Below are 12,213 nucleotides of genomic sequence, written 5' to 3' on the forward strand. Positions count from 1 at the left end.
TCCTCTCCAGTTATTACAATATCGATTTGAATGCGATACAGATGACTTGAGAGTGTATAGAAAGGCCGAATGAATTTCGGATGAAGGGTAAACAAAAGGAGGCAGTCGTTGAATGCCAGGGCCGGCTTGGCACGGCTGTGACACGCTTTTATCAATTGATGGCTTCGTTGTGTGCGTCGATTCTCGTCTCCACGCGGGAGGGACCGTTTGGTATGTTAGTCCATCCATCCATCCATTTTCCGAACCGCTTGATCCTCACTAGGGTCGCGGGGGGATGCCGGAGCCTATCCCAGCCGTCTTCGGGCAGTAGGCGGGGGACACCCTGAATCGGTTGCCAGCCAATCGCAGGGCACACAGAGACGAACAACCATCCACGCTCACATTCACACCTAGGGACAATTTAGTGCGTCCAATCAGGCTGCCATGCATGTTTTTGGAATGTGGGAGGAAACCGGAGCACCCGGAGAAAACCCACGCAGGCCCGGGGAGAACATGCAAACTCCACACAGGGAGGCCGGAGCTGGAATCGAACCTGGTACCTCCGCACTGTGAAGCCGACGTGCTAACCACTGGACTACCGGGCCGCCCTATGACCATGTATAGTAAGGCGTTTTTGGCCCGAAAAAAAACGACCATGTATAGTAAGACATTTTGGGCCAAAAAAAACGACCATGTATAGTAAGACATTTTGGGCCAAAAAAAACGACCATGTATTCATTCATCTTCCGAACCGCTTAATCCTCACTAGGGTCGCGGGCGGTGCCGGAGCCTATCCCAGCCGTCTTCGGGCAGTAGCAGGGAGGCCGGAGCTGGAATCGAACCCGGTACCTCTGCACTGTGAAGCTGACGTGCTAACCACTGGGCTACCGGGCCGCTTGGTATGTTAGTTTTGTCACAAAATATTCAGAACCTAGCGGCGAGGTCACGCTGGGCAAATTGTCATCAATGTATTCACTCACCAACCACAACATTAGATTTAGATTTAGATTTAGATTTCCTACACAGTCCAATGCAAAAGTTGTATTGAAAATTCTGGATTTTTTTTTCTGAGGTCCTCATCAGTGAGTCCTCTCTCTTGTTGTCTGGGATCTGGGAACACAGCACGCTTTGCCGTCGTCCAAGAGCGCAGCGAGCAATGCTCCGGTGTGTGTTTGTGTGTGTGTGTCTTTGCTCATTCTTGGAGCTGAGCAAAGCAGCAAGATGGTCCAAACTCCCGCTGCCTCCCCCGGCAGACGACCTCAATTACAGAGGCGGAGATTATGGGTCAGCATTAACACTACTCTTAATCTGTATACGCTCCGTTCCAACTCCCCCTCTATCTGCTCTCACCCACCTGCCTGCCTGTCGAGATCCATTGCCTGTTTGGTTTCATGCACGCAAGATATATCCCTGCTATTTATTCTTCCTTTTCTGTTTGCCTGTCCTATCATCCCGGCACACTCCTCCGAGCTCTTCACTCCGCCTCGGCGCTGAGGGATTTTCACTCCCAACAAAATGTCATTAATATCTGGATGCTAAATGATTTTTGTCACATGTTTCGCTAAAAATACCTGTTTAGTCATCAATAAAGTTGTCTGTTTGCGTGTTATTAATGTTAGAATTTTTGTGTTAGTGTAGAATGCACCGTGAGTATTCTATCAGTTTCATTTTCAGTTAAAAAATATTCTAAACAAAAATAAATAAAGGAGGGGCGGCCCGGTCGCCCAGTGGTTAGCACGTCGGCTTCACGGTGCAGAGGTACCGGGTTCGATTCCAGCTCCGGCCTCCCTGTGTGGAGTTTGCATGTTCTCCCCGGGCCTGCGGGGTTTTCTCCGGGTGCTCCGGTTTCCTCCCACATTCCAAAAACATACGTGGCAGGCTGATTGAACGCTCTAAAGTGTCCCTAGTGTGAGTGTGAGTGCGAATGGTTGTTCGTCTCTGTGCCCTGCGATTGGCTGGCAACCGATTCAGGGTGTCCCCCGCCTACTGCCCGAAGACAGCTGGGATAGGCTCCAGCACCCCCAGCGACCCTAGTGAGGATCAAGAGGTTCGGAAGATGAATGAATAAAATAAGGGAGTAGGTCAACTTTCACCGGTAGTGTACGACTTGCATCACAGGAAGTTGTTCGCTGTCAGCAGTCTGCAATAGCAGCTAGCAGCTAGCAGCTAGCAGCTAGCGATCAGATCCATTGTGACGTATCCAAATTTGACCTGGATGGATTCAACTTGTTACGCTCTACATGTTGCATATATGAATACATTCGGATTCGGATTGAGCCTAAAGGCTGAGATTCATGGACGGTCCACCAAGATTAATTCCTGCTTAAAAAAAAAAAAGATCTGCCCACTCTGTTGTCACAATGTGTCGCCAACCCGAATGCACATTTGTAGCTCAGCTGTGTGTTAGTTTGAGAATGGCTCCAGTTTGTGAGAGGTTGCATCGGGGATGTGTTGGTGCATTTATGTAAGCGTTCTGTGTGTGTATTTAGGGAGGGGGGGGGGGGGAAAGAGGACTGTAAGAAGATGACGGAAAAAAAAAGAAAAACCTTGATCTTTTAAAGAAAGGAGGATTTCCAGTTTTAAAGCCCCGTGGCTGCATCTTCACCTTTGAGATATCCCATCTGCACTTCTCCTTCCTCTCTTTGCCCCTCCGCCTCCCATTCTTGCACTGCTTCATCCCGCCGTATTTGTCCACATTCCTGCAGATTTGGCAGTGTACTCTCCGTCCTATCTGTGGCGGCAGAAGGGAGCAGAGATGAATCCATTAAGTGGAATAATTTAACCGCAAAGCAAAAAGTCTCAAAAAGCGCCTCCGCCATTGTGCGTCTTTCAATAGAGAGGACGGCTTTGTGTAAAGCGCATCCCGCTAGGACTGTTTACTCTCCAACATTTGGGACACTCTTCCTGTCGGAATCAAACGGACAAAAAAAAATCGGCCCACCGGGGTGCCCTCAACTGACCCCTAAAAAGAAAAAGGAAGAATCCACTGGCAAAGATGTGGCGTGTACGGGCACGTCTCATTTCTCAGTGTGTAACAAATGGCAGTCATGTTGATTCCAACAAGAATAAAAGCATGCAGTGACATCATTGTTGTCACACTCTGACCAGCATTTATGGCATTGGAGCATTTATACTGCGTGTGTATTTCATGTTCGGGGGTGGGGGGGGGGGGGGGGGGCGGCATGCAGTATATCAGCACGCAGGCCCTCATCTTCCTTTCGGGGCCAACAAGCAAGTCCCCGTAAACGTAAATCAGCAAACTCGCTGGTATAAAGTCTTTTCCGAAGGTGAAGTTAAGGCTAGGGTAAAGGTCAGGCGAGAAGAGATGATGACAAGGGGTCTCCAGCAAAGTAATGTGACTCCAGGGGGGGGGGGGGCGTGTGCATGTGTGTGCAGTGTGAAATACTAATGTGCAAATGGGGGCACCTTAAAACTCAAGGTGGATTATGGAAAAAACCTCATCCTGGGAACGAGCTCAGCTCAGCTCAGCTGCCATGTGCTTGACAGGCATGAGAATACATACAAGCCCCCGAAAGTGTGCCTTCTATTCTTCTTCTACCAAGAGCAGCTGGATTAAAAAAAAAAAACGGTACAATGGAACCACAACATGCTATTTTCATCATGTCCATTCAGACAAGCAATCATGGGCCCGTATTTGTTCAGTTGAGCAAAAAGATTCTTCTCTGTAACGGTAAACTTCCATTGATGTGCGTTAGCATAAAAAGATTTCATGCGTCATTGATCTTTGTTTTGGATGCTAATCGATTTGAAGGGGTTCGAATTCAAGATTCAATGGGGGATGCTCGATTGCGGCATTGTCAAGCTATCGTCGGGGAGTGGCGCTGGTCAAGCGTTCATGATCGCTCTCAAAAAATAAGAATGGAAATGTACGACCTAATGTCTTTTGCGACCGTTTTCTCGTTGCCGATGTACTGCTAGCATGAATATCAGAGATGGAATGAACGCTTCCATACTGATTTGGGAAGTCGCGGCTCTGCTGGCCTGATCACGAAAAGAAACACTGACCTACTTTTACAAACTAGATTCTAATATTTGCTCCATTACATTGTATTCATTAAATTTCCCAGCAGTCCATTGTATTCATTTTGTCGCATCTCTCTTGGCTGCGTTGCGTCCGGGAGCATATGTGCGCTTAATTTTTTCTTCTGTCCAATCAGATCTAATCTGCCCAAGGCACTTCAGAATCAGTCGTGCTTACTCAACTCTTTCTTGAACAAATCCAAATGTCAAATTCATCCTCTCAAGGTCAGCGAGCTTGCCCTCGATGACATCACAATCTTTCCATCCCCTGATTGGTTAGTCAAAGCTAGCCAAGTTCAACTAGCAAAACATGTCAGTGGCCATTCATTTCAGTACCAGCCAATTCTAGACCGAATCTGAAAAGACGTTTAAAACCGTCTTTGGGAGTGAATCAGTTAATACATTTCGTCTCAGCATCTCTGATGGGTATTTTTCAAAAAATTATTATTTTTTAAAAATTCATTTCATTACATACATATTGATTATGAAGCGCCCCCATATGATGATGGGTTCCCACCAGTTTCTGGTACCAAATGCAATCGACTCGCACCGAATTTTGAGATTTCTGCTCTCTTATGGGAGACCATGAAAAGGGAAGAGTGAACATTTTGCTCGGGGCCAATCCATTTTCTTTTCAGTTTACGGGGAAACACCTGTGACTGAACAGCTAGCGCAGTGCAAGCAGCTATTTGCTGACTTTGACAAAAAAAAAAAAGAAAAAGAAAAAACAATCACCTTTAATTACAACTGTGTTTTATGTACTCAACCCTCATCGGTGTATTCGCGGCTGTTCATCGTGGCGCGTGAAGGTTTAACAGTGCAACGCTCTCACCCATCACAGTTTTATGCTTTACGCTGACAGGCTCGCTATGTCCGCTGCCAAACGTATTCATCGCTTGTGTTTTATCATTAAGGCCACGCTTGTTCTCAAGACATACATCAAACACTTCATCATCACCTCCTCCGTCGCCTTCGTCACGTTTTCGAGCTGTCCTCCTTTTTTTTTCGCGCGTGACCACGCAGCCATTTTGTCGGCACGTTGATGGTGAAAACCGGAGCGGAGCAGATGACAAGACAATTGAATGGGCACATTTAAATGCAACATTTTTTTTTTTTAACACTGAATGAAAATGGGTGTTTTCTAGTCGCAGTAAAAATCCACCACCTCATTCATAGTCGGCTCATACAGTCGTGGCCAACAGTATTGGCAACCGTGATCTTTGCCAAGGAGTGTCTGGACAAAGCAGAGTCCATCTGGGAAAACATTCTGCTCACAGACAAAACCTGCGATTGGCTGGAAACCGGTCCAGGTGTACCATCTCCTTTCGCCCGGAGACCTAAATGAGGACGATCGAAAATGGACATGCAGTGCAGATAAAATAGAAAAGAAAAAAAAAGATAGCTGCCTTTTTTTTAATGGAAATGCAGACCAGTGTTGTTGTTGTTTTTTTTTTAATATACATCAACAAAATGAAGCCACATCAAAGGAAATATGAATTTACAGGATTACTAAGTGGTATTTCCTATGTGTTGGTCCAGCTGATAATATTTAGCATTGGGAATTTCAAAGATTTGAGCATCGTGTAGACCGTGTATGACCTCGCCTGAGGAGAAAAAGGGCAGATGCTTAACAGAAGCCGCTATCAGGTTCTATCGCAACCGTCTCCTTCCTTATTAAATTGTACCTCTCATGATAGTCAGAGCTTGTCCTGTCTCTCGTCTACTAAAGGGACACTCTGGATCAAGGCGCATTATTTTCACCGTTGGGACGATGAAAGTAGTCGTTTATATTTCGCTGCAGATTATTACTCTTGTTTTATGATGTGAATCATACGGAAACAATCTGAAGTTGCTTTTCCGGACATGAGCAACACTTTATGTCATAAAATTATTCTGCGTTCTATTTTCCCTTTCAGACAACATGGATATGATGCTTCCGTGAGTTAATGGCTTGCTGTGAAAATATGTCCGAATAAAATGAATGGATTTAGAAGTAATCTGCTAGCTAACAGAAATGTTTTGACTTTTGTTGACAGTTTGGCTCCACTACCGAGTAGTCACGTCATTAGAGGATGATTCCAGCAGCAAAAAGCAATTCTACCCACAATGTTTGTACAGTAAGGTTGACTTTAGGCAGATTATTGATCTGAAACTTGCAGTTTGTCTGTAAATACATGTAGTTAAGGTCTTGTTTGACCACTTCATCCAGGAAGTAGTTGGACTGGAAAAAAAAAACCCTTCTGTTAGGTCAACATGCCTCTCATCTTTGGATGGACATCTGCCTCCCATAACGATTGGAATAACCAGAGGGCATCGTCTAGTTTAGTCTAGTCGGCTCATACCGAATATAAGGACAGATGTGCTATCATAACGCAACAATGTGTGATAAAAGTCAGCGTTTTCCAAACAATTGGGCAAAAAAGTATTCAGCTGTTTCAGTCGATACTTTTAATTTCCCGATGTGTTTCTGTGCTGTAAAAACTCTGGTACAATGTGTGTTAACTGTTTAAGCAAAAATAAATAGCTTAGCTGTTCTCAGTTGATTGGATTTCTTTTCTGCGTGATCTCTGCATGCGCTTTGCGTTGTCAGGGGAAATAAACTTATTCCAAAGTAATTGAAAAGTTCAAAGTTTGAAAGTTGGGCTCATGCAATCCGTGCACGCTGGAACCACACAGTTTGTCTTCTTGCAGAGCTTTAGAAAAAGATTAAGGTAACAATTTAGGGCACTCTCTTCTTGAGAACAGTAGCCTGACAGACGGAACAACAACGCTTAAGAATGGCAGTTCTGAACACGATGAAGTCTGTCAGATTGAATACGATCAGATTTGGAATATTTACTGACTAGATTATCAAAGGCGGGCATTGTTGTAGTTAGCGTGTTGTCAGCGGATGACTGGAAACTTTGAAAACCTGACTCACAAATGCAAGTGGGTTCCCGGAATCGTCACTAACCGGGTCAGCACCGATTGACCTTCTCAGTCTGACGCTTCTGGACTCCTGTCCAGCTCCTCACTCCTCCGTTTACATGCTAGCACCTCCCACCAAGAATTCCATTGAGTAGGGAGGAGGTAGAAATGTTTTGGGGTAATGTTACGATGGCAGATTGCCGATTGCCGCCGAAGAAGAAGATCTGGAGGTCTTAAAATAGCGGTGACAACCTGTAATTTAGCAACGATGGAAGCACGGTTAAAATAACGGAAGGACACGACAGTTTTGCTTCGGCTTGATGTAATGACGGACTGACGATGACGAGGCCCGACCGCAGGCGAATGATGAATGACAGACCAGCAAAATTGACCCACCCACCCAGTTGCGTGTATTACATAATTTATATATAGCAACTGATTTTCGAGGCGCATTTTTCAGAAAGACCACCACCATGCCGAGGTGCAATCTAGCTTAAGTGAAAGGTGCAGAGTTGCACGTAAAGTGAAGGCCAGAATGGAATTTGTTGTCAGCCACATCATGTTTTATGGCTTGTAAATCCCTTCCAGGAAAGGGTCTTTAAATGAAAGTGTTCATCATCACTTACTATCTTTTGTTGTCTGTTCCAACGAACGAAGCTGCAAGCTACTCCATCATCTTTTTTTTTTTTTTTTGTCCTCCAAAGAAGAAATTCCAAATTTCTCATCGAAAAGAGCCAACTTTGTTCTCAGTGAAAATCTACACCACCACTTGCTCAATGACCCGTGTCATTGCAGCTCCTGCCTATATGGTCAATAAAATCAGATTGCCTTCAGCTTATAAATGTACTATTGTCAAACTGTCCAATTTATGGCATTATCATATAATACGTTCACGGTGAGATGAGCACAAATGTTCACATAAATCTGTGTCCCCAAAACAAAATCTGCATTTTACCAAATGTGCAGACGTTGGCAGCAGTGTAATTCAGCCTGGCAGGCGTCGCACACTCCTTCAATACCGCATCGCTCTTGTGTGAGCGGTGCCTAGGTAGCACTGCGGGGCATTGTTTATATGCACAATCGCTGCAGTGGGGTCTGCTAGTGTCCGTATGGGGGGAAATTGCGCAGATTGCCATTTTTTTGTTGTTGTTGTTGTCAGATGCAGTCTGGCAGGCCTTTTATGACAGCTTTGCAAGGCGAGTCAAATTGGAGCAAATGGGAAGCGGCGACTTTGGCCATTATCAGTTATGTTATTCATTGCGACAATTAAGGGGAGGTGGGAGGAGGACAAATAAATGTCAGAACAGGTGGAAGAAAAGCTCGCTGATATTTGAACAGTGAAAAGATGCAAACGTGAGCGTATTGACTTGCTGTGATATTGTAGCGACTTGAACAATAATTACCTTTTTTTTTTTACACTCGCAACCTTTTTGTCAAGTCAAATTTTACCATTTGTCAACGGAAAGCAAAAACACAGCCGCCGATTCTAGCCGCATTATAACCATCATGTCGAATTAAAGCAGCCTGTGTGCGGCCTGTCACCCAAGACAAACTCGCATTGCTTCCCTTCGTCTCCTTTTGTAGCTTCGAGACAACCGAACGCAAGGAACAATTTGTCAGTGCCAAGCAACAAATAATATTAAACTGTACTCATCAGCTTGAAAACCCAACTCTCTTCAAGGCCAAGATTGATGACTTGGAAATTACATAAGTTAGGGTTTCCAAAGGCGGGTTTGCGTTTAGAAGTAGGGTTTCAAACTCAATAGTTTAGAAGTAGGGTTATAAAAGGGGGTTAGTGTTTAGAAGTAAAATTTCAAACTTGGGTTAGGATTTAGAAATAGGGTTTCAAATTAGGGTTATAGTGTAGAAGTAAGGTTTCAAACTTGAGTTAATGCTTTCGAAGTAGGGTTTTAAACTAGGGTTAGGGTTTAGAAGTAAAATTTCTAACTAGAGTTAGGATTTAGAAATCGGGTTTTAAACTAGGGTTTGGGTTTAGAAGTAAAATTTCTGACTAGGGTTAGGGTTTAGAAGTAGGGTTTTAAACTAGGGTTAGTGTTTAGAAGTAAAATTTCAAACTTGGGTTAGGATCTAGAAATAGGGTTTCAAATTAGGGTTACAGTGTAGAAGTAAGGTTTCAAACTTGAGTTAATGCTTTAGAAGTAGGGTTTTAAACTACGGTTAGGGTTTATAGGTAAAATTTCTAACTAGGGTTTTAAACTAGGGTTAAGGTGCAGAAATAGATTATCAAACTAGGTTTTGGGTTGAGAAGTCAGGTTTCAATCTGGAGAAAATGGTTTAGTAGTAGGGTTTTTTTAAATAGGGTTAGTGTTTGCAAATAGGGTTTAAGAATAAGGTTCATGGTTTAGTGGTAGGGTTTTAAAATAGGGTTTCAAACTACGGTTAGGGTTTCACCGTAGGGTTTTTGGGAAAGCCAGCCATGGGTGGAAGTAAACACATCTGGCGATGCCAATTACCGAAATAAAGACACACGAGGTAGCCCCTGGTGGGAAAAGGATGACTAACTTTGCTTACATTTGCAGTACTGTAATTTAATTACCCTCGGGAGTATTTTACAAAGTAATTCAGGAGAAATGAAAGTACACCTCCGGCATGTAATGAGATCCATTGTAACTGGGAGACTTTTTCGAGTGGCAATGTCAACGCGGTGTTTGTTATTGCTACGCTAGTGATACGTGCCTGGAGTTTGACTCTCTAAGGCCAGACGAGCTGTAAAAAATAATCTCGGAAAAACAAAACGGAGCCTTAGTGGCTTTATTCAAAGGCCGAGATACAGCCTTCATGAACTGGATTTCATTAGACTGCGCAAGCGGCGGTTATAAGATCCATGCTGATGTTACTTGATGATCAAAGACGAGCGTAACGTGATTTTAAATGTGACCCTGCTGCATCTGGGTTTGGAGTTGTGTTCATTCCCCAATGCCATTTAACTACAGGTAATATCAAAATCACTAATGAATCCAAAAGCTTGTACATGAAAAGAGAAGAAACTAAAACATAATCGTGGGAGGTTTACAAGGACCTAAAAAAAAATACACAAGTAATCAGAGACACAAAATGAGAAACAGATTAACAACAACACCCCCAAAAAAAAATCAGCAAAACAACGAATGCTTGAATAGCTGAACAAAAGAAATTGCAAGCACGTGCGCTGTCATTTCTCCCTAATGGGAGCCGACATTCAGGTGTACGGTAAACACCGTTCAAAAATGTTCCCGTCAGGATCTTCGGTGTTCCATGACAGTGTGACAGTGAACTCGTGTGCACGACAAGCAGCTAAATGAGATCCGAGCATCATTCAAATGACGACGTACGTCTCGCTTTCCGGACAACCTGTGAAGTTCCCTGCAAAGGGTGACTTGTTAGTGTCTCAAATAAGAAAAAGGACCGGTGGGATTTGTCACAGCAAAAAATGATTTCCGAGCTCCGAGCTGTCCTTCGTTATGCGCCTCAATTCATGCAAATTGCAGTTTGAGTCCCGCCGGTAAATGGCGTGTGCTGATACAAAAACAGAAAGGAGAAAGGTCAGGCATTGCTTAGAGACAGAGACGCCCTCATTGTTCAAGTAGTCGTCAGAATTAATTGTTGTTGGTTTTTTTTGGTGTTTGTTTTCTTTTCCCTCCCGTGGGCCCAACCGTCGATATGAAAAGTTTACACACCCGGGTTTAAATGCCAGATATTTGGCATACATCGTTCGGGATGTCAGGTGAAGATGAATCATTCAAGACTTTTTCCACCATTAATGTGGCATATAACGTGTACAACTCAAATGATTTGGGGGGGGGGGGGGGGTAAATCTATTCTGTAGGGTAAGTAAAAAAAAACAACTGCAGTAATGTGTTTGCACAAGTGTGCACACCCTCTTATAACAGGAGTGTGGCTGGGTTCACAATTAACCAATTACAGTCAAACACACTCTCTGTCTCTACACACACATGAAATACCCCAAAGACATATGGCAAAATGTGTTACGGTCCAATCAATTCCACTCCTACATTAGCGCAAAAGTGTCAAACGTCTGCCGGAAAGCAAAAAGAAATTTCAGGAAAAGCCTATTAGAACGGCTGAAATTGATTTGGGTTAAGTCAGATGCTTTTAAGATAACGGGAGTTGTGTTATTGACTAATTCTGAACACAGCCGCATCCAAGTTATCAGATGGTTGGACTCACTTGTGCTAACTATGTTTCCCGTGGTTTATCTTGATGTTCTGTCAAAAAAAAAAAGATTGGAAAAAAAATCACATGCTAGGTGGAAAGGTTTTTGAAAGAATTGATGTAATTTTTTTTAGATCACAAAAAGTTGGCATTGAATAGGGGTGTGTAGACTTTTTTTCTTCCGTTTTCTTTGTTCATTTTACATTTAATACAGAGTAGTGCTCCTTTCACATGTAAATTCATTTCAAAGAGAGGCCAAACTTTTTGACATTGACATTCTTTTTTTTTAAGTGTGTGTCTGACTTCCTGTAACTGCTGATAGTCCGTGTGGTTTCTTTGTTCTCGCTCGCAAAGTGGCAATGAGATTAGGATGTGCATGTGCGTGTGTGCATAAGTGTGTGTGTGTTTTTCGATTTGGCTGCAGGGCACAAATTTTGCCTAGCAACAAGTGGCCACACAACCAGATGACATGACGAGGAAAGCAGGAAAGCAACTCTTTTGATTCACGTTGTGCCTTGCCGAAACCTCAAAATTAGGTGCTCTGTGGTTTCAGAGACGCTAAAACACAATTTATTTCAGTAGCCCAATTAAAAATAAATAAAATCCACACATCTATTATAGATTAACTCCACCGAGAGTGACATGTTTTCTAATTTTATTTTGGAAGTTTTAATGGCAGGAACTTACAGCTAACAAAAACCTTTCATTAGCTTACGGTGAACAAAAACCTTTCGTTAGCTTACGGCTAAAAAAATCTTTCGTTAGCTTACGGCTAACAAAAATCTTTTTGTTAGCTTGCGGCTCACAAAAAAACCCACACTTTACCATCTTTGACAAATCAGAATTTCGCATCAACTCATAATGATTTTTAACATAGAAATGACAAAGGAATTGGCCATTTGAAAAGTAGTTTCCGATGTGTGTGATAAATCTGGATATCATTACAACTTTATCTTCAATTGTCCTTAAATTCAAGACTCTTTTCGTGCGAATGCTTGCCCAGCATAGCCGATTTATGCCATTAAAGTGGCAGTAAGCTTGTTAGTGACACTTTCATTCGCATTTGCTGTTGCTAAAATGTCATAAAAAAAAAAAAGTCTGGCAAAACACAGT

Source organism: Hippocampus zosterae, chromosome 16 (genome assembly GCF_025434085.1).
Source record: "Hippocampus zosterae strain Florida chromosome 16, ASM2543408v3, whole genome shotgun sequence".
NCBI lineage: Eukaryota > Metazoa > Chordata > Actinopteri > Syngnathiformes > Syngnathidae > Hippocampus > Hippocampus zosterae.